Here is an 18,466-nt window from a genome sequence, read left to right on the forward strand (position 1 = left end):
GCAGCTGAGTAATTCTTCAAACAACACCAGCAGTTGTACTGAAACTTCGGACTTGACTTGGGACGCATTCACACCAGTCCTGTTTAATCTGCTTTAATAAAACTGTTTGTTTGTCTAGAAAGTTTGGTCCGTTTAGGTTTGAAGTGCAAATGCTAATCGAGCTCTGATACAGACCAAGAAAGTCAAACTCTGGTCCGCCTAAAAATAACAAGTCTTGGTTTGGTTGAAGTGAACTCTGGTGCAGCTTGAATGCATGTGAATGCCAAGCGGACTGGAGGCCACTTCAAAAGCAGGAAGCGGACTACAATGCAGGGCATTGTGGGTAAGTACAACCAAAACAAGCATGCAATGCTAAAGTTAGCGGGAGAATTGACTCCTGGTCTTTTTAGCAAAGACACAAAAGAAATCTTACAACCACTAAAATCTGCTGCTCCTCCATTTTTGTTTTCAGAAGTTGTACTCTGTGTCTTCTTGAGAGGTTTTTGTGTCTTTTCCTTCAGTAGTTCTTGGCGCAGCGCCCCAAGAGGTGGGGAGGGGAATAGTTTTCTAAAGGGTTTAGTTCCTTTGACAAACTGTAGTATGAAAATGAACCACAGCAGCAGAAAACGCAACAAATGTTGCAATTTTTGTTCCAAGTGGATCAGAGTCTACCAGGCTTTCGGGTGTGAAAACATCTTTAAACTTCGACTTAGTTGAGGCATCAGAAACAATTATGATGTGAAGTCAAATTTCTTTTAAGCTATTTTTGCTATATGCAGCATTTTCATAACTGCAGGTGACATGCTTACTTGATTGTGCAATAAATCATACAATACCCATCCTTTAAGTGGAATGCAAACCACGGAGAGATAATTTCAGTCATTAGAGACTAGAGCAGGATTTGATATTTGACTTTGACCTGGAAGAAGTGACTGGTTGTGAACATCTGTGGCATGCCAGATCCAAACTAAGCCTGAGCGAAAACGTCACCTCGAGCAGAGAGGCTTTAAAGACGAGAAAGGAATTTAATCTGTCCTCCTGAGAGCGTTGTACTTTTCCACTCCTCCGCGCTTATTTATACTGACTATTTTGGTACAAAAATGAAGCTTTTTATGGGATGTAAGACATCAGGCATAGCAGAACTTAGTTATGTCTCCAGAGACGGCAGTTTAGAAATGTCTTCAATGACCACATTCCACTTCTCCTTTGGTTGCATTTCTTGTTAGTTTCCCTCTGACGTTGCATTACAAATCCTTCTCCATGTTCACGTATAACTGGACCAGACTTTCCTTTTTACTCGGTTTAGGAGAAACGGCGGCCATGAAAAGCAGTGACAAAGCTCCAAACCGAGCAGAAGACTCACAAACTGACCTGTGAATCTTGCCTTCACAGGAACAGCATCACTGAACTGTGGGTTTCTGCTGCTTCCTGTCTGTTAAACCACAGTCAGAACAAAATTTCTTTCTCTGTGTAACAACGGAAAGTTCTCAACTCCCCCTCCTTCCTTCTCAAACAACAAACCACGACTCTGATAGGTTCAAGCCTACCAGACATATAGCATTTCCTACATGAATCATATAGCTGCTAGATTTATCTGCAGTGGTGACGTAGAACATGCAAATGGTGGCGCTTTCTTAAAATAAATCAAAGGTTTATTCGTTAAAAGTCACTATAGTTGAGTGTAAAACAGCAAAACTTTTATCTAACTAGCAAGAAATGTTGAATTTTAACCTTTTGACAGCGATGTATTCAAAAAGATCTGAACGTTTTAATTAAAAGACGACATCTGCCCACATTGATGACACTATAGGTAGAAACTAACAGCGCAGCTAAACACCAAACCATTTGTGCACGCTCACATCCCTAACTTGGCTCTGAGTCAGTTTCATGCGAATTCTGAGAACGAACTACCAAGTTCCTGTCATCTGGGCTTTCTCGTATGTCAAAATGCGACATAGGTAAACCAACACAAAACACAGTGTGTGTGTGTGTGTGTGTGTGGGTGTGTGTGGGTGCGTGTGTGTGTGTGTGTGTGCAACTGCTGAAACACTTCCAAGTCCTTCAAAAACCCAACCAATCCTTCAGTTAAACCCCAGCAAGTGTCATCAAATTTAGCCGTCGACATGTCCATGCTGTTAAAAACGTCAGTCAAAACTACCCCCACCAACCTATTTCTGTAATGTGGCAACAGGCCACATGTCACTGATAGGAAGAACCGCGAAAAGTTGTGAAAACAGGACAGGAAATTGCAGAAAAGTCTCAGAAAAGACAACTGTGGTGTTAAAACATCACAGCGTGATGCGCAGCAGCAGCTGCTGCAGCTGCTGCTGCGGTTTCTGATGTCCGCACGGCTCCTGAGCGTTTATCACAAAATCTGGAGGTTTTATTTAAGGATTGGAGTGAGGATTATCTGCATGAGTAAGTGCAGATAAACCTCTCTGTTTTCAGACTAACACTAAAGGAAACATCAGCAGAGGTGATGGTACGTCCTTAAAGCTGCAGTAATCTGATGCAACATTAAAGCCACTGCAGGTTAGTTATGCAACATGGCTTGTTCACCATCATCTATTTGATTGGCTGAAAACAACTTTTGGTTACCACAGGCTTCGCTGTGGAAAAAAAGGCAAAATATAGTATCAATAATGTGCAATATCACAGTTGCAACTTAAGTTGTCTATAAAAGCAGGAACGAAATGTTCCCTTCGCCGGGTTCATCTTGATACAAAGTCGGTGAGAAACATCCTGTAGTTGGCACCACATTGTGCCTGAAAATGTTGGGTACAACAAACCGCAAAGATACAAAATGGCAAAAGGAGGAAAATAAATTTCCAACAATTTCCACAAAAAATAACCGTATTGCTCGGTGGTCCATTGAATTAGCCATCAGTTTGTACCCACCATTCCAATTTTAATAGTAATTCAGAAGAAATTATTTCCTCTATTTGGCTTCTACTCTTTGGTAAATATAAGCAGTTAATGCAGGTACAGTTGGTTTAATCATATTTTAGAGTAATCAAAACTGAAAACATTTTAAAGAAGTAAAACAAACAGATCTGCCATTATTAGGATACGTGGTAATGAAGTCGTCTTTTTTATATAAACAGCCGTTAAATCAACAAAAAGGACAAAGTAGTAATATATAAAAGCACAAAGATATTACTCCTGACCCACATTTCTTTTCCCTCTCGTCTCCATAAACATTAACATATTAATCTCTACAACATTTCAGATGTCAGTGAAACTTGATTCAGTTGGCTAAATGTGCCACTAGTTTGTAGAGTTTGCATCAATAATGCCTGCATTTTATGTCCACTAATCTTTGGTGCTACTATTTCATACCTTGATATAAAAAGCATCAACATTTTTCAACCATTTTGTTTCATTTTACTTAAATCGTACATTGGTGTATTTTTCTCATGCTTTGGTATTTCCACAAATTGGATATAAAGGATCCTTAAAATTAACAAAACTTATTTGTAACAAAATTCAAACAAAAACTTTACATTACACTCCATTCCCAAATATTTTTGCTCTAATCCCACATCTGAACCATTTGACTTTTGGAAATGTAAATTATTATAACTCTACATCAAGCCAAAATTACTTTGCTGTGACGTTTTGCTGGTTAAAATGATAACCGGGAATCGAAGTGCCTTTACAGAAGACGCAGATATAAAATATCTCCAAGCCAATCAGTGGAAAAAAAAAGAAAATAAAAAGCTTGTTTTTGTATCAGAAAATCCAAAATAACCAGAATTTAAAAGGAATAACACCAAACATAACAGCATTGCTTCGGCTCAATTACAGTCACTGTGATTGCATTATTCACCTCAAAAAGTAGCATGTTTGATTGATAGCATCTACATTGATAGTCACTCCATTTTTACAAGTGAATAAATAACATGCAAGTCAGTACATGAGTGTTGGTTGCTTCTTACTGCCCAGCTTTCTCTCTCTTCCCTCTGCTGTAGTTTGGCTGTCGAGTGGCAACAACCTGAGGCTTAAAGAGACGGGAAATTCTCATTTTCCCTTAGAAAACTTGACCAAATATCTAATTAAAGATAAAAACAGACTAAAGCATGATGTTTTTCAGACTCAAGAACATTAGATTAGATCAGTGACAACTGGAGCTCAGTGTTTACATTCATACCAATACCAACATGTTACAGCACAGGCCCGCTGCTGGTGAGAGACGACACAATACCCAGAAAAATACCTGCAGCATGCTCCAAACCTGAGCATAAAAGTGAAAAAGGTGACATCCCTCTTTTACTTCAAAATGTGAACATCAACTACAACACAACAGCTTGTTACCTTCAACGGACAGAAATCAATTTGTAGTTTGCCTACAGTTTGAACTTTGCCAGGAAAATTTCCATACAATAATTTGTTTACAGTACACTTTGAGGTATGTGCTCAGATGGAGCGCAGGATCCCAGGGCTCCAAGTCGGAGTCGGGGCTGGATGGGGGACCCGGCTGCGCATACCAAACAGGTCTGGACACACGCAGGCGCATGTGTCCTCCCACCGTCAGGTATGCAGAAATATCTAACAGGGAACACACCTTGGGATGGAGCAGAGAGCAAACAGGCAGGGAAACAATAACAATTTCTGTTTTATGCATCAAGCTGTTCCGACACCAGCAGCCTGGCATTCTGGAAACGACTGTTTTCTGTTCTTCCCCACAGGCATGAAGGAGGTATACTGGGCTGCAACGAGTTGTAAAAACCTGAGAACTCTGCCAATTAATGATCAATATACATGTATGTTGGCAATACAAGGCAACAACAATGTATCTCAGAATTTAAAGAGAAGTGAAGTAGTGCAGAAGTATAGGTTGCATTTATTTCTGCTACTTTCACAGACAAGTGAAATGTTGGTGAGAAACCCTTTGACTTTCCAAGTGGAAGTTATTGTTTTAGGTTTTCTACTTCATAGTTGTGTTAAATGTTTACTAAATCTGCCAAATAACACATAAACTAACAAATCAACTAGCTAAATAAACTAAAATGGTCACTTATTTCTTTTGCAAATATTACACAAAGTATTATATACATGTTACAGAGGGAAAAAATATTCATCTTACATTTTACTTTGAGATTACATCTCACATTAAAACTAAACTAACATGGATTACCTTTTCTCCAAAGGTTTTGTGAGGTTTCTTTTTACTGGCTAATACCACACATGCTAAAACGAAGCTAACAAAGTATTAGCAGGAATTATAGTGTTAAACTAGAAAACTACAAAACTGACAGTTATCTATTGTATATCATTGTCTACAAGATGTAGATAATGATATACAAGAAAACAAAAGAGGAATTTTGTTTTTTTAGTAGGCTTAAAAAAAAACAAGCTAGATAGCTAGCTAGCTAGCATGAGCAAACAGAAAGGGCAAGAAGAAAGTAAATAAGAACTTAAACGTCTTTAAGAAAGCTGAAAATTACTTGCTCACAATTTCCCTCAAAGCAAGTGAAATGTTATTTATTTGATGTATTTAGTAGCATTCATGCTAAAATCAAGCTAGCACTAATGGTAATGGTAGTAAGACGGTTACAGACACTGTTTGAGACATTAGAAATTTAGACTGCTATAAATATTTACAACTATATAATGTTTAAGCAGAGACTTGTTAGCAAAACAAATAGTGCACAATGTTTTTAAGAATTTGTCGTTTCAATATCACTAATATGTTCCGTCTTTTTATAAAAGTGTCAGAGTGAATGAAAATATCTTGTTACATGTATTATAATGTAAAACTGCCCCTCTCCCACCTGTTGCTACACACTGATTGTTGGAAGAAGTCTCTTTTTTTCAGTCCTGTAAGAGATTGACAGTTGCATGTCTGCATTTATGCATAATCTAATAACAATGGACATAAAACAATAAAATATTATTTTATCTATGTAGCCATATAATGTTATAATTTTTTGTTTTACTTTACTTGCGTAAATACTGTAAAATTTTACTGAAGGTTACCAGACACTCAGTATCTCACTATGGCCAGGACTAGTTGAAAAGTTAAACACAGCAGTTTACACCTTCTGCAGAGCAGTTCTGAAAACTTCTGCAGCTCATGTTTCGGTTTAAGAAATTATAACAACTTAATCAGCGCTTCCCGTCTGATCACTGGTGAAGCCTTACAGGTAGGCCCACTCGCTCTGAGACAGCCCAGCTCCCCTCCAAGACTTAAGTCTTATCTGATTTCACACAAATGGATACTGGGTCAGTGTGGTGTACGGTGTCACTCTCCAACATTTCTATCTAATCTTGAAGCCAGTAAATGTGGCCCGTTCCAGGATCTGAGCACAGAAGTGCGGAGTCACTGCATCTGAGATACCAGGTGCATATTTTAAACACAAGCAGAGGAAAAACTCGCACAGCAATGTGGCTCAAACTAATGACCGTGAGGGCTGCATTCTTTATGCATTACGATGTTACTTCTAATTCAAGCCGATTTAAAGCTGCAGTAGGTAGCTTTTATGAAACTGTATTTTTTTGCATACTTGTTAAACCTGTCACTGTATCACAACAGTTTGGAATAAGACAGATAATCTGTGGAAAACATTTAGATCCTCTGCCTTCTCCCAAACAAGAATCAACCAATCAGAGCCAGGAGGCGGGTCTTAGCGCCGTCAATCACAATCTCATGTGACGCTGCAGCTAGCATAACATATTGTGAATGCTAGGCTAGTCAGCAAGACCACCAATGATGGGAGATAAACACTTTTCCCGTAGCTGTAAGTTGTTTCTCCACCATTATCACATTTAGCAGCAAGTACATGAGATTGATTGATAGCGCCAAGACCCTCCTCCAGGGTCTGATTGGTTGTTTTTGGTCAGTGCATTTCATCACACAGCAAGAGCAGCTCAGAGAAGAAGTGGAGGAGATCAATCTTTTCACAGATGATCTGATTCATAACAAACTTTCATTACATCCTTTGTAAAAGTTACATATTGCAGCTTTAAATATTTTCTACAACTTGGTCTGTATGCCAACAAATTTAATCCCGCACACATCAAACAATGGTTTATATTACGTGTATGGAGAAGTGTTTGAGACGTGAGCAGGAAGCAGAAGGACAGTCTGCCTGGGTAGGTCAATATTTGAGAGAGCTTTATGAAATATACTTGCTTATAATGGTCAGCTGATGAGGAAGGTGCAGCGTGGGTGCAGGAGATGAGGACAATAAACTACCTGTTTAGACACAGAAGTGGTGAGCGAGGTTCATATAACAACATATTTACACTGCAGTATTGTTCCACCATATTAAGGATGTACAATAATTACACGAGAACCAGAGGCAAAAGATAAGAGCATGAGTTCAACCAAACGTGACGGTTTTCAGGAAGACGGACGTAAGTAAGGTGCTACTTTGAATAAAGAGGCCCGACAGTCGGTCTCCAGAGGGGCCGGGGTTGTGATATCCTGATGAGAATCACAATGCAAAACGCAAAGGTAAACAAGGAGTGGCTGTTGCTTGGGAACACACAGAGGGAGAGGGCTGTAAAGCAGGACCTGCAGTACTAGAAAGAGAGACAGGTGGGCCTCAAACTGCTTCTACCAGTACAGAAAATCCCAGTTACCAACTGGAGTCACAAAAACTAATTAGTAAAAGTTTCAGGTAAGTGTGGGTCAATTGGTGGTGTCGAGGTGTACTGCTAAAGTTTTCTATTCTACAAATTAAAGTCCTTACTATGAGGTACCAGAGAAAGCATTGGAATGATTTCTGTTTTCCTTCAAGAAGGGCTGGACGATATGGCTGAAAAACTTATCACAATGTAACTGTTTCATGTCTGTCAGTACCAGTAATTATTGATTTGTTGTTTTTGTCTTAAATATCTGAAATACTATCCAACTGGCGGGGTGATCTTTTCTGTTTTATCGACACAATGTTGTATTTTTGTTTTTAAGCAGTTAGAGGAAAACCTTAAACTGCTGCTGCGGGAGGTTTTTAACAGGGTGTTGCTAGGTAACCACAGAATGAGTGAGTTGCTAGGTAACCACAGAGTGAGTGAGTTAGTTAATTCCACCAACTTTAATTAGCTAGCTGTGAGACATTTGCATCAGTTTGAAATATTGTTGGTCATGAAAAACATTGACAGTCATCGTTCGGAAAGAAAAGATAATGCTGCTTAAAAGCCACACATCTTTTAAACTGGTGTCACGCTATAAAAAGCACACCATGCTTAATGCTTCTGCCAAATTTGGTTCATCTACATTTTTTTATTTAGCCTATGTGTGAAAACCAACATGGCAGCAATGATAAATATAACAATTGTGTATTATTTTAAAAACTTCACAAAAACAAGTAAATTGTTGATAGCATGAAACTTTATTTCTACTGCCCATAGTAAGACAGAAGCTAAAAAAAAGTGTTAATCTACTTTACAAGATCACAACTTATCCTTTCTCTGAAAAATGTAAAAGAAAACATCATCAGTTTTGCAGAATGGAAGTGGAAATAAAATGCAGGACAGTTTGCAGCATGTACAATTTATATGTCGCATTGTTTTTCTGAAAAAATGACTGCTGCATGCAAAAGTGACTTACTTAAGATGCAGTGTGAAAGCACTGACACCAAGGCTGTGCATGAAAGTTTATAGACAAATACTCATGCAGCAGTTATTTAAAGCCATGGTGTTCATGCATTCACATCAAAAAGAAGTACTGTCCTCTTTAAATATTACTGCAGAGAAACTACAAACTAAATAAAACATTTACAAGTCCCCCACATCATTATAGTTTTAGAGGCAAGTCTTACTAAAAAACGTGTAGTTAAAGTTTAGCTTAAAGATAAACATTTAATTGATAAATACACAGTTTGGAGCCATGAGCATGGCAGGTTTTCCATTTGAGAATCTGCGATTGATTCTTGCAGACAGACATCACTGCAGCTGGATGTCTGGGACAAGAATGTCTGGAAAACATGTGGGAAATCAATTTCCCTCTGTGCTTAGATCAAAACAGATCGTTCTGTACCACACATTGCTTAAATCAACACAAGATAAAACCTTTTTCAGGCCTAATAAGTCAGTTTTATGTTTACACACATCTCGCACACGGGAGTGGGTTTCTGCATGACGTCACCTCATGCAGGGTGGAACCTCATAATTGGAAAGAACCACACTGAACCATGGATGTGTTTTCAGGCCACTTCAGGAAAGCAAGCATAAAGGCATAAATACATCATATTTCTACAACAAATGCAGTAGGAAAAGACTCGCTTGAAGACAGAGTTGAACAGAAATCGGTAATGGAAATTTTTATGATGCTCTGCATGTTGCTTTTATCTGGGGTGAAATAAACCTGCGTCTCAAAGCTGCCTTCACCCACGCAAACGCTGCAAACAAATCATAGTAGATAAACATATACAACCTTCATGTTGATGACATGAGGTATAAAATTAAAAAGGTACGGAAAACTGTTTGTTTTGTGGATTTTACTCTCTGGTTTGCACCTCAACTAAGAAGAAAATTTTAGTTTTGAGCCTAGGATCCTTCACTTGGCTGAAACATTATTCTGAGTAAATGCCTTTGATTAAGACTAAGATTATGCAATACCTAATTTAACGTTTCACATAACTGTACCTAAATACCTTAGATTACTATCAGGGTTAGGATTGCAGCCATGTTGACAGACTTTGCTCTCACAGAAGCTTTACGTAATCACAACACGTCATAAAAAGGTGTGTCAAAGTCCCCCATCTATCTCATTTATGGGCATTTTGACCCTCTTTTCATCTAAAAATCACAAAACCTTGCTCTGAGTTTCAGCCTATGATATGAAAAAACCCAGCAAGTACAACAAGCAAGCATATGTTTTAGTTATTGATGGCTTTATATTAATGTATTAAGCTTTATCTAAACATCTTCACTGTAGCAAAAGTGAAAATCTGAGAGATAAAGAAAGAAGTTAATGATCTGTACTAGAATAAGGTCAGTACACTCTACAAGCAAAGAAAGGAGTCTGCTTTTATTACACTACAGATAGAAATGTGGCCCATCCAATCTAGTATAAATATCACTCTTGATAATGAGGTAATTCCTGGAGTGGCTAGATCTATACACAGATCTGTAATCTTTAAATTACAGTTCTCTGTTTAATACAGACAGTACTCCACTGCTTAGCGGCAGATATTTTAGTGTTAGAAATGAGGAAATAATAAACGTTGATGATGTGTTTTGGGAAAAGTTTTTAGGAGAACTGCAAGTTGCTGTCACAATAACAACTCCAAGAGTTCAACAGAGAAGCAAAAAAAAAAAAAGCAACAGCTGGGACACAGAAACTTGTTTATTTTATTTAATTTGTTACTTTTAGCATCCATCTGTCAAGAAGCACACATGATTTGGAAATGCAAGCAGCCTGTTGGACGCTTCTCACAGAGATCAACATAGAGGCTGCTATACCAGCTAGCAATGCTAACCGCGCTAGCTATGCTAATCGCTAAACGTTTTAAAAACCGGTTATTAGCGTCAACATCATACATTGTCTCTCTTTTTTGGAGAAAGGGGTTTTATAGGATTTCAGTCAAATTAGATGTATATTTTTGTCAGACCTTTGATCAATAACAGTTATTTTTTGTGAATAGTAAACAATTACTTGAGTCAGATGGGAGCTAGCTAAAACGTTGTTAGCTTGCTCTCTGTTGTGGAGTCTATTATGCTCCACACAATTTAGCACTAATTTTTATTGATTTAACAGCTTTACAGCATAATCTTAAAATAGACACCAAACCATCGTTATGTTATTTATTTTGTGTCATCCTATCAAAGGTATAAATTCCACAATAAATAAATTTCCTAATAAAATTTTTTGGGATTTAATAATAACTGTATTGACCTCTGTAACTCAATTAAAAACATAGAAAATCTGTAACAACAGGATAAATCTCATCCTTCGATCCCTAGTCAGTTTAGATTTATTGAAGATTGAGGAAAAAATATAGACTATTAAATAACAGCCATTAAAATTCTGAAAGGAAAAATTTAAGAGGTGAATTGTGGATTAAAATCTAAATTCTCTGCATATCTCAGGTCTGTCTTAATGAAAACATTCTTCAGATTTGATGATCACAGCTGTGGATTACTAAGAAAAGGCCAGCCAGTCCCAGCATGTTCCAAGTATGAGAGGGTTGCAACACGGAGACACCGTTGCTCAATCAATTTAATTTTATTTATCAAGGGAGGGCTTCTCTCAGTACCGACTGCTCAAATGCACAACTGGATACAGAATGTGCCTTGCTCAGAGGCACAGTAGCTGCTAAAGCAGAAGAGAAAGTTAAACATTAACTTTCCCCACCCAGATTTATTTTTTTTACAGGAATTAAACTTCCCATTAGAAGTTCTCCGACCGTTGGGCCAAAATCCATTTCAGGCAGAGATTATAACTTCTAAAGAGACATGCAAAACAGAGTTACACTTTCTCATGTTAATATTTTCCATCTACGCTGACCAAAAATAAGGTACTCTGGGGAAATAAAACAGTTTCACTATGAGTCTGATGGTTTCCTGGAGCCACCTCAATTACGCGGCAGATGTCCTGGAACTACAGGTCACCTGACAGCAAGTCAGAGATTTTCAAAACTTGTAAAATTGGCCATAAACAACCTATTACGGCTGTACAGACTTCACCAGAGTGGAAATGATTTATTGCAGTAGTTTTATTTAGCTGATCAGCCTAAGACAAATATAACCAAAGGCATGAAAACTTCTCGCCTCCAACTCAATCTTCTAAATAAATGGATGTTAGAATGACACTTGACACCAACCTACAGAACCATGAAACAGCCTTACATGGCAACAGATTTTGGGTTGGGTGGCGGCTAATAACATCAGAGGTTTCTTAACGTTGTGGGAAAATACTCTGACAGATTGTTCCTACTCCTTTTAACAAGTTCTCAGTAAAAGTTACCAGATTTTCTAAGAATCCGGAGACTACACAGGATAAAAGCAGAACTGCCCCTCCTCTACCTGTTGCTGTACACACCTACTCACTTTCAATAAAGATAAATTCACAGTTCAAGATGGAAGCTTTAAAAAAGCATCATCATCTACCATTATTTTGAAGTGAAACTCAAAATAAAATAGCCTAATGTTCTCTGAAATACAGCTTCTACAGATTTAATACAAAGATTAGGAGTCCCTCCCCCACATGTTGCTGCACACAGCCAGTCAACTGAATGAACAAAGGCAACACTTTTAGATGACTAGCTATTAATATATCACCTTGTTTCTCTATAAAGAAAAAAAACATTCTGCGCAATAAACATATTTAACCATCAACCTCTAAATTTAGATGCTTATTCAATTTTTTTAAGTTTGTGTATAAAATGTAAAAAAAAAAAACATATTCATGTATGCATTGTTTTGTGAGTAATTCTCCCTTTTCTGTATTAAATAAAAGTATATTTTATATGAATACAATGGTAGTATTCACATAAATTATAGATTGTTTTCCAAGGAAAATCAAGAAATTTCCTCCAAAGTAGCAACCTAAAATCTCCTCATGACTTTATTTCTAATGTGACAGGACGAGGCGTCAGATTTATTTCATGCCTTTAAGGAATTATGAGAAATGATGAGTTTCTGTTAAAATCTAAGTGGTTACCTGCAGTAGATAATTATCTTCCTTTAGTATAAATGGTCTTCCTGTTTTTATCTCTGATAAAAACAGTAAGGTATTGGAAAAGTCAATATGTAGCATCATTTAATCTTTCATTTTTACGTTACCTTCCTTCATTATGAGACAGTTACTCTAAAACAGTCAGACCAGGCTAAGCATTGTTTCTTTATTCTAAATTATTTTTTAACACACCAGTAACAGTAATAAGCTAGGTTTGTATACAATGAATCTTATTTATTGTTGATGTTTTACTTCCAAACTTTTCTGTCAACTTTGAACATTTTTAACAAAAACAAAACCATGGTGTGGAGGTGGTGGACTGGCGTAGCGCCCAACCGCCAGGTGAAGCTACATCTTTGGAGGAAACCCTGAAATACTTCAGAGTTCAGAAGTACTTTTATGAGTACCGGTACTTCCAGAAAATAAATAAAAACATTTAATTTTTTGATGTAATTTACCACTTCACAGATAAAAACTAATTTGATTTGACTAATAAAATCATATTTTAGCACACAACTGTTTCTTCTATTCAAGTGGCCGTCTGGAGTCTTGAGGGCCACATAAATAGCTTTGGCGGGCCAGATCTGGCCCACGGGCCTCCAGTTTGACACGTCCCATTTTAGAGCACATTCAGTAAGTGTTTCACAGAGGATGCTCATTGGTGTTGCCCAACCCAATACCTCAATTTATATGTATTAAAAGCTGGTTTCCATATAAATAATGTCTAAATGGAAAAATTACGATGTGCTGAAATGTTCTGAAAATAACATTTATAATGTAGAAGTAGAAGTTTTGTCAGTCCAACCAACATTTATTTATAGTAAATGAAAACACCAAGCGCATTATCTACTACAGGTAAGATACTGCCTGCTTATAAGCTTCTAACAGAACCTGAGTATTGAAACACATGCAATCAAGGCTTGTTTACACGTTTCTTACAGGTTGGATGTGTAGTTTGCAAGCATTTATCGCAGCTGATGTTTGTCCTATTTGAACACAAACTCTGTTTATTCTTCCTGGAACATGAAACACAATAATCCCTCCATTTTTACATATCTCAAAACACTGAAACTGTAGTAACGCAGCAAAACCCGCCTCCTCTCGTCCTCATCACGGGGCTCCTCTTGCAACGTCCCGGTCCTCTTGCCCAAACCCTAATGATCTAATTACAGGCTAAACTTGTTGACTTTGTACAGAAAGAAGAGCCAACTGCCACCCTGTCCCCTGCCCCACTTCTTTCTGCTCCTTATCAGCCCCCAAATGAGATTCACACAGTGTCGCAAAACAGCAGCTAGTCTGAGGTGACACTGTGAGGCACGAAGGCCTCATTTACAATACAAATCAGGGTGGGAAAAGAGGAGAAATTTAGGACAAATGCAAACTTAGACCAGGTCAACAACAGAGTCATTCACACACAAATGCTGAAGGGTGTGAGAATAAATATGCTGAATAAATACTTTTTCTCTTTCCAAGTTGAAAAAGCCCTGAACTGCAGATAAAGAAATGCAGCTCTGGAAAAAATAAAGAGACCACTGCACTGAAAACCTGCTGGTTATTCCACCAAATATTGATTTCTGAACTCTTCCTGAGTTAAAACATTGGTGTTGCTCTTTCTAAATGAACATTAAGTTGTTTTCTTTTTTTGTTATTTTGACCATTTCTCATTTTCTGCAAATAAATAAAAACTTTTTGCTTGTAATTTCAGAGACAAGTTTGTCAATAGTTCATATAATAAAAGAACAATGTTCATTTTTCTCAAACATTTACCTATAAAAAGTTAAATGAGAGAAACTGATCAATTTAAATGATCTCTTATATTTTTCCAGAGCTGTATTTCAGCTAACTTTTTTATGAAAATGATAATGAATAACAATAAAATCATTTCCATAATCCATTTTTTTTCTATATGTTTAACCAAAGCTGAGCTTCATCTCCAACTGAATTGGGTGTGAATGCATCTCAGGCTGCAAGCGCGTTTATGCAGTACTCCAGCATGCACACTGTGTTTTCTTGTGGTCCCCACAGTGCAGACTGGGTTTCTGGTGAAACAGGAAGCAAGCTTTTATCTCTGCTGCTCGGAGCAACTTTTAGAAACAGCTTCTCAAAAACGTTAAGCTGAATCATTTGATTCAAAGGAGGATAAATGTGAAAACACAGAATTGGAGAAGGTCATCTTTACATGCAGAAAAGAGGAAGCAAACGACTAAAGTTTAAACATCAATCCACGTTACGAGAAAAGTGACATTCTGTTCTGGTGAACTTAATATTTGATGCATGAAGCTTGACAGACTTTACACATAAAGAACCGCTGGAGGCGAAAACCGCCACACAATAGCTGCTTTTTTGACGTTCACCAAGAATACAGCGGACGCCCGCGACAGATTAAAATCAATTTGGTCAGTAATCACTGATTAACACACCATGAAAAATAGATGTGGGTTTGGTCCAGGGGCTTGCAAAAGTCTGTTCCCGCCCTTGGTTCAACACCCCTTATAAGGCAACAATTTGTAAAAGAAATGCAAGAGACAAGCGTATCAGTTAACGATCGCTGTGAGAGTTTTTGGAAACAATGTGCAAAAACCAAAAAAAAAAAATCAAGTTTGAAATCCTTTTCATAAAATAAAGTTCAACAACAGTTTCTCTAAAGCATCTTAGGTTTAATGTAAACCACATTGATCATAAAACAGTGAAAGTTGTTTAACTTTTTCCATGATTAATATGTGAAACAGAAGTAAGCGTGGAAAAAATGAGAGGTTCTTCAGTTGAACTGGAATAACTTGTTAAAGCTCCTGAGAGACCTTTGACAGGACAAGGTGTGTAACTGAAAAATGTCATAAAGTCAGGTTTCAAATTAACTTCTTTTCTGCTTTTAATGGGACTGTTACCAAATACACACCCAATTTAAACCCAAATATGACAATCAAATGTTAAATTTATAAAAATGTTGATCAGTTTCTGAAGATTGGCTTCAAACATCACAACCAAAACGGCTTCAATTATCGGACTAAGCAAGAAGTTTACATGAGAGTTGTTCATAACTGACCTCAAAGACACTGGATTCGGATGACAGGATCCATTATAGCGATCGAACAAGAGTCGATCGCACCGACCATTGGGGGAAAAAAAAGACAACAAGAAGGTGAAACTGGGAATAATCCAAGATGTATTCAGATGAGGGGGAAAGGTGCGTAAAGCCGTGAAGTGGCCAGACTCACGCCTCTTCCTCACACTGACAAAACAAAAAAAAATTACACAGGAGGGGGAAAAAACACGACAATGCAATGGCTGCTGTTTGAAACAGGAAAAAAAGCAGAAGTGTAGTGAAGCAACTTGTCCTCTCCCTATGAGTCACGCAGCGCGGTCGCCATTGGTAGAGACGGCTTGAGGCGCAGGGCCTTCACCTGGCCAATCAGCGAGGAGCATGCAAATGGTTTCAGGTGAGTTGTGCTTGATGGATGAGGGCTGAGCGGGGGAGGGCAGACCAGAAAAGACCAGCATGGAGGCCACACCTAGAACGGGCTGAAAGACGATCGACAGGTTCCTCCAGCAGAGGCAGAGGAGTGCTGGAGGTGTAAGTAAACAATCGGACAGGTAAACCTTCGCTTTAGACTTTGACCAAACAATAAGGGCCAAGCAGGTGACTAAAATCAGCATGAGAGCGATACATCCCTTTAAAATATGAAAAAGGCATTCTGAGGATTTAAATTAATCAGTTTGGTGATGTAGTTTTATTATGCGCCCATTTTCAAAAAAATATTGTCTACGATCACTTACTATTAAGGTTATTAAAATGAACTAAAACTAACAAAATAACAAAAACTGAAAATATTTTTATCAAAGCTGCAATGTGCAGTTTATAAAATTATATTTTTGTACATAGTTTCACAGTTTGGTATGGGACAGATGATCTGTGGAAAAAATCGATCTCCCAGTGCAAGAAACAACCAATAAGAGCGAGGGGGCGGGTCTTAGCGCTGTCAATCACAATCTAATGTGGCGCTGCTCGTCTCCTCTTTTCCTCACCCCACTTCCTTTCTGCTACATTGCAGCTAGCATAGCATGTTGTGAATGCTAAGGCTAGTGAGCATGACCCCAGATGATGACCTTGATGTAAATATACCTGTGTGGATATTTACATCAACTTCCTGTGAGGAATTATGTTTCTTTGGAGAAAGGTGGGAGTTTAAAACCGCATTAGCTCTGTGTGAACCGCAAGAATAACTTGTAGTGGCGCCTTCAGAGGTGCGTTGAATAAGTGGTAAGAATGACTTATCTTTGTGAACGAACAATTATACGCTGCGTTTCCACCTCAACAGGGAGCTCAGCGTGTGGCTCCGTCTTCCCTGTAAAGTTTATGTCTGGTCCCGGTTGGTCACTACGTTAGTGGTTAATGAACCAGCGCTAACCTGATCATGGAGGTTCGGCCCGGTGAGGAGCTTCACACTCACCTCGTAGTCACGCTTCACGCTGGTTTTAAATTATTTCATTATTATTTTTAGTATTATTTTTCCAGTTACACTAAACACCAAACCAAATGCTTTGTCTATTTAGTCAGACAGAGTTAATCTGCGTGGCCGCATCTACTACTACAACTAATAGAAACTAAACAAAAAAGTAATAAAAACTAGAAAACGTACTAATTAAAACTAACTGATTTACCCAAAACTATTATAATCCTGTTTTTATCCACACAGAAACATTAAAGTGTCTCAGAATGCTGTTTTTTATTCCTCCACACATGTAGGGGGCGCTAAACATGGATTATGAGCGATAAACAAAAATATTCCAGACAAGGTTAGGGGTGAAACAAAACATAAAAACTAGACTGGAGAACAAAAAAGATAATATTTCATGTCATTTACACCAAATTCTCTCTTTACTGCCTGAACTGAGACTCAGTCATCAGGCAGCATTTGGAGAATTTGTTTTTGTGAATTTCTGCTGAACCTGTAACCGCAGCTAAACCGAGCCGCTCGGTGTGGTGATCTGCTGCTGTAGCCCATCTGCTTCTTGGCTTCAACTTGTGCATTCAGAGATAGTTTTCCAGATAAGTTTCGAGCAAATATTCGTTATCTGAGCTTCTGAGTCATATTTACAGGCTTTACTGGACTTTTCATCTTCTGTAAGCCAGAGAGATGATTGTGAATAAATAAAAATCCCAGTAGAGCAGTGGTTTCTGACCAGCCCGACTGGAAACAACAACAATCATCTTACTTTTAAAAGTCAGTTAAATCCTTTTTCTTCCTCATTCTTATGTTTGATTCAAACATCTTTATGCTTAAATACTTGAGTTGCCGCCATGTGATTGGCTGATTGATTGGCATTAACCCACAGCTGACCCTCATAAAGTGGCAAGTGATTTTGTATCTACTGAAAACTGTTATATTTTATATATTTTACATAATTCCTGAGTGTTTAAAGCATTTTGCTTTCATGCAATAACAACAAACAAATCGTGAAAATAAAGAACTGAAACATTTGACAGACAGAGGAGGAGCAAACTGTCTCTCTTCCTCATGTTTACCAAAAAATGTTACATATTTGACCTATAAAACATTCAGAGCCCATCACAGATGTGATCAGAAAGAAAAAAGAAAATTGCTTATATAATATTGTGTCAAAGTTAACTTAGTAGAAGATAATGAAAATAATCTTTCATCAGAAGTGAATTTCAGCAAACAGGAAGGGGTGGTCTTGTGGTCAGAGCGTCGAGCGCTCTCTGCGTCTTCACACGGGAAAAACAAACTATATTTGACGGAGCCAGAAGTGAATTATTTATATAAAGATATTAAACCTAATTTGGTAAAGTGATGAAAGAACAGATGGGTCGACTTTTAAAGAGAAACTAACATACTAAACGCC

At 37.8% G+C, this 18,466-nt stretch overlaps 1 protein-coding gene across 5 annotated transcripts in view; it reads right to left on the bottom strand.

Annotated features, from left to right (window-relative positions):
* Window positions 1-18,466, bottom strand: part of elf1 (E74-like ETS transcription factor 1) — a 59,116-nt gene that overhangs the window by 25,001 nt on the left and 15,649 nt on the right. The window contains exon 1 of one of the 5 annotated variants that reach the window (XM_044126574.1): window positions 15,648-15,931. The exons of the other annotated variants lie outside the window; for them this stretch is intronic. The gene's annotated coding sequence lies outside the window, so the exon portion shown is untranslated. Of the gene's footprint in view, window positions 1-15,647; window positions 15,932-18,466 lie in introns of those variants that run through there. 5 annotated transcript variants of the gene reach the window in all.

The sequence above is a fragment of the Gambusia affinis genome, linkage group LG09, assembly GCF_019740435.1.
Source record: "Gambusia affinis linkage group LG09, SWU_Gaff_1.0, whole genome shotgun sequence".
Taxonomy (NCBI): Eukaryota; Metazoa; Chordata; class Actinopteri; order Cyprinodontiformes; family Poeciliidae; genus Gambusia; species Gambusia affinis.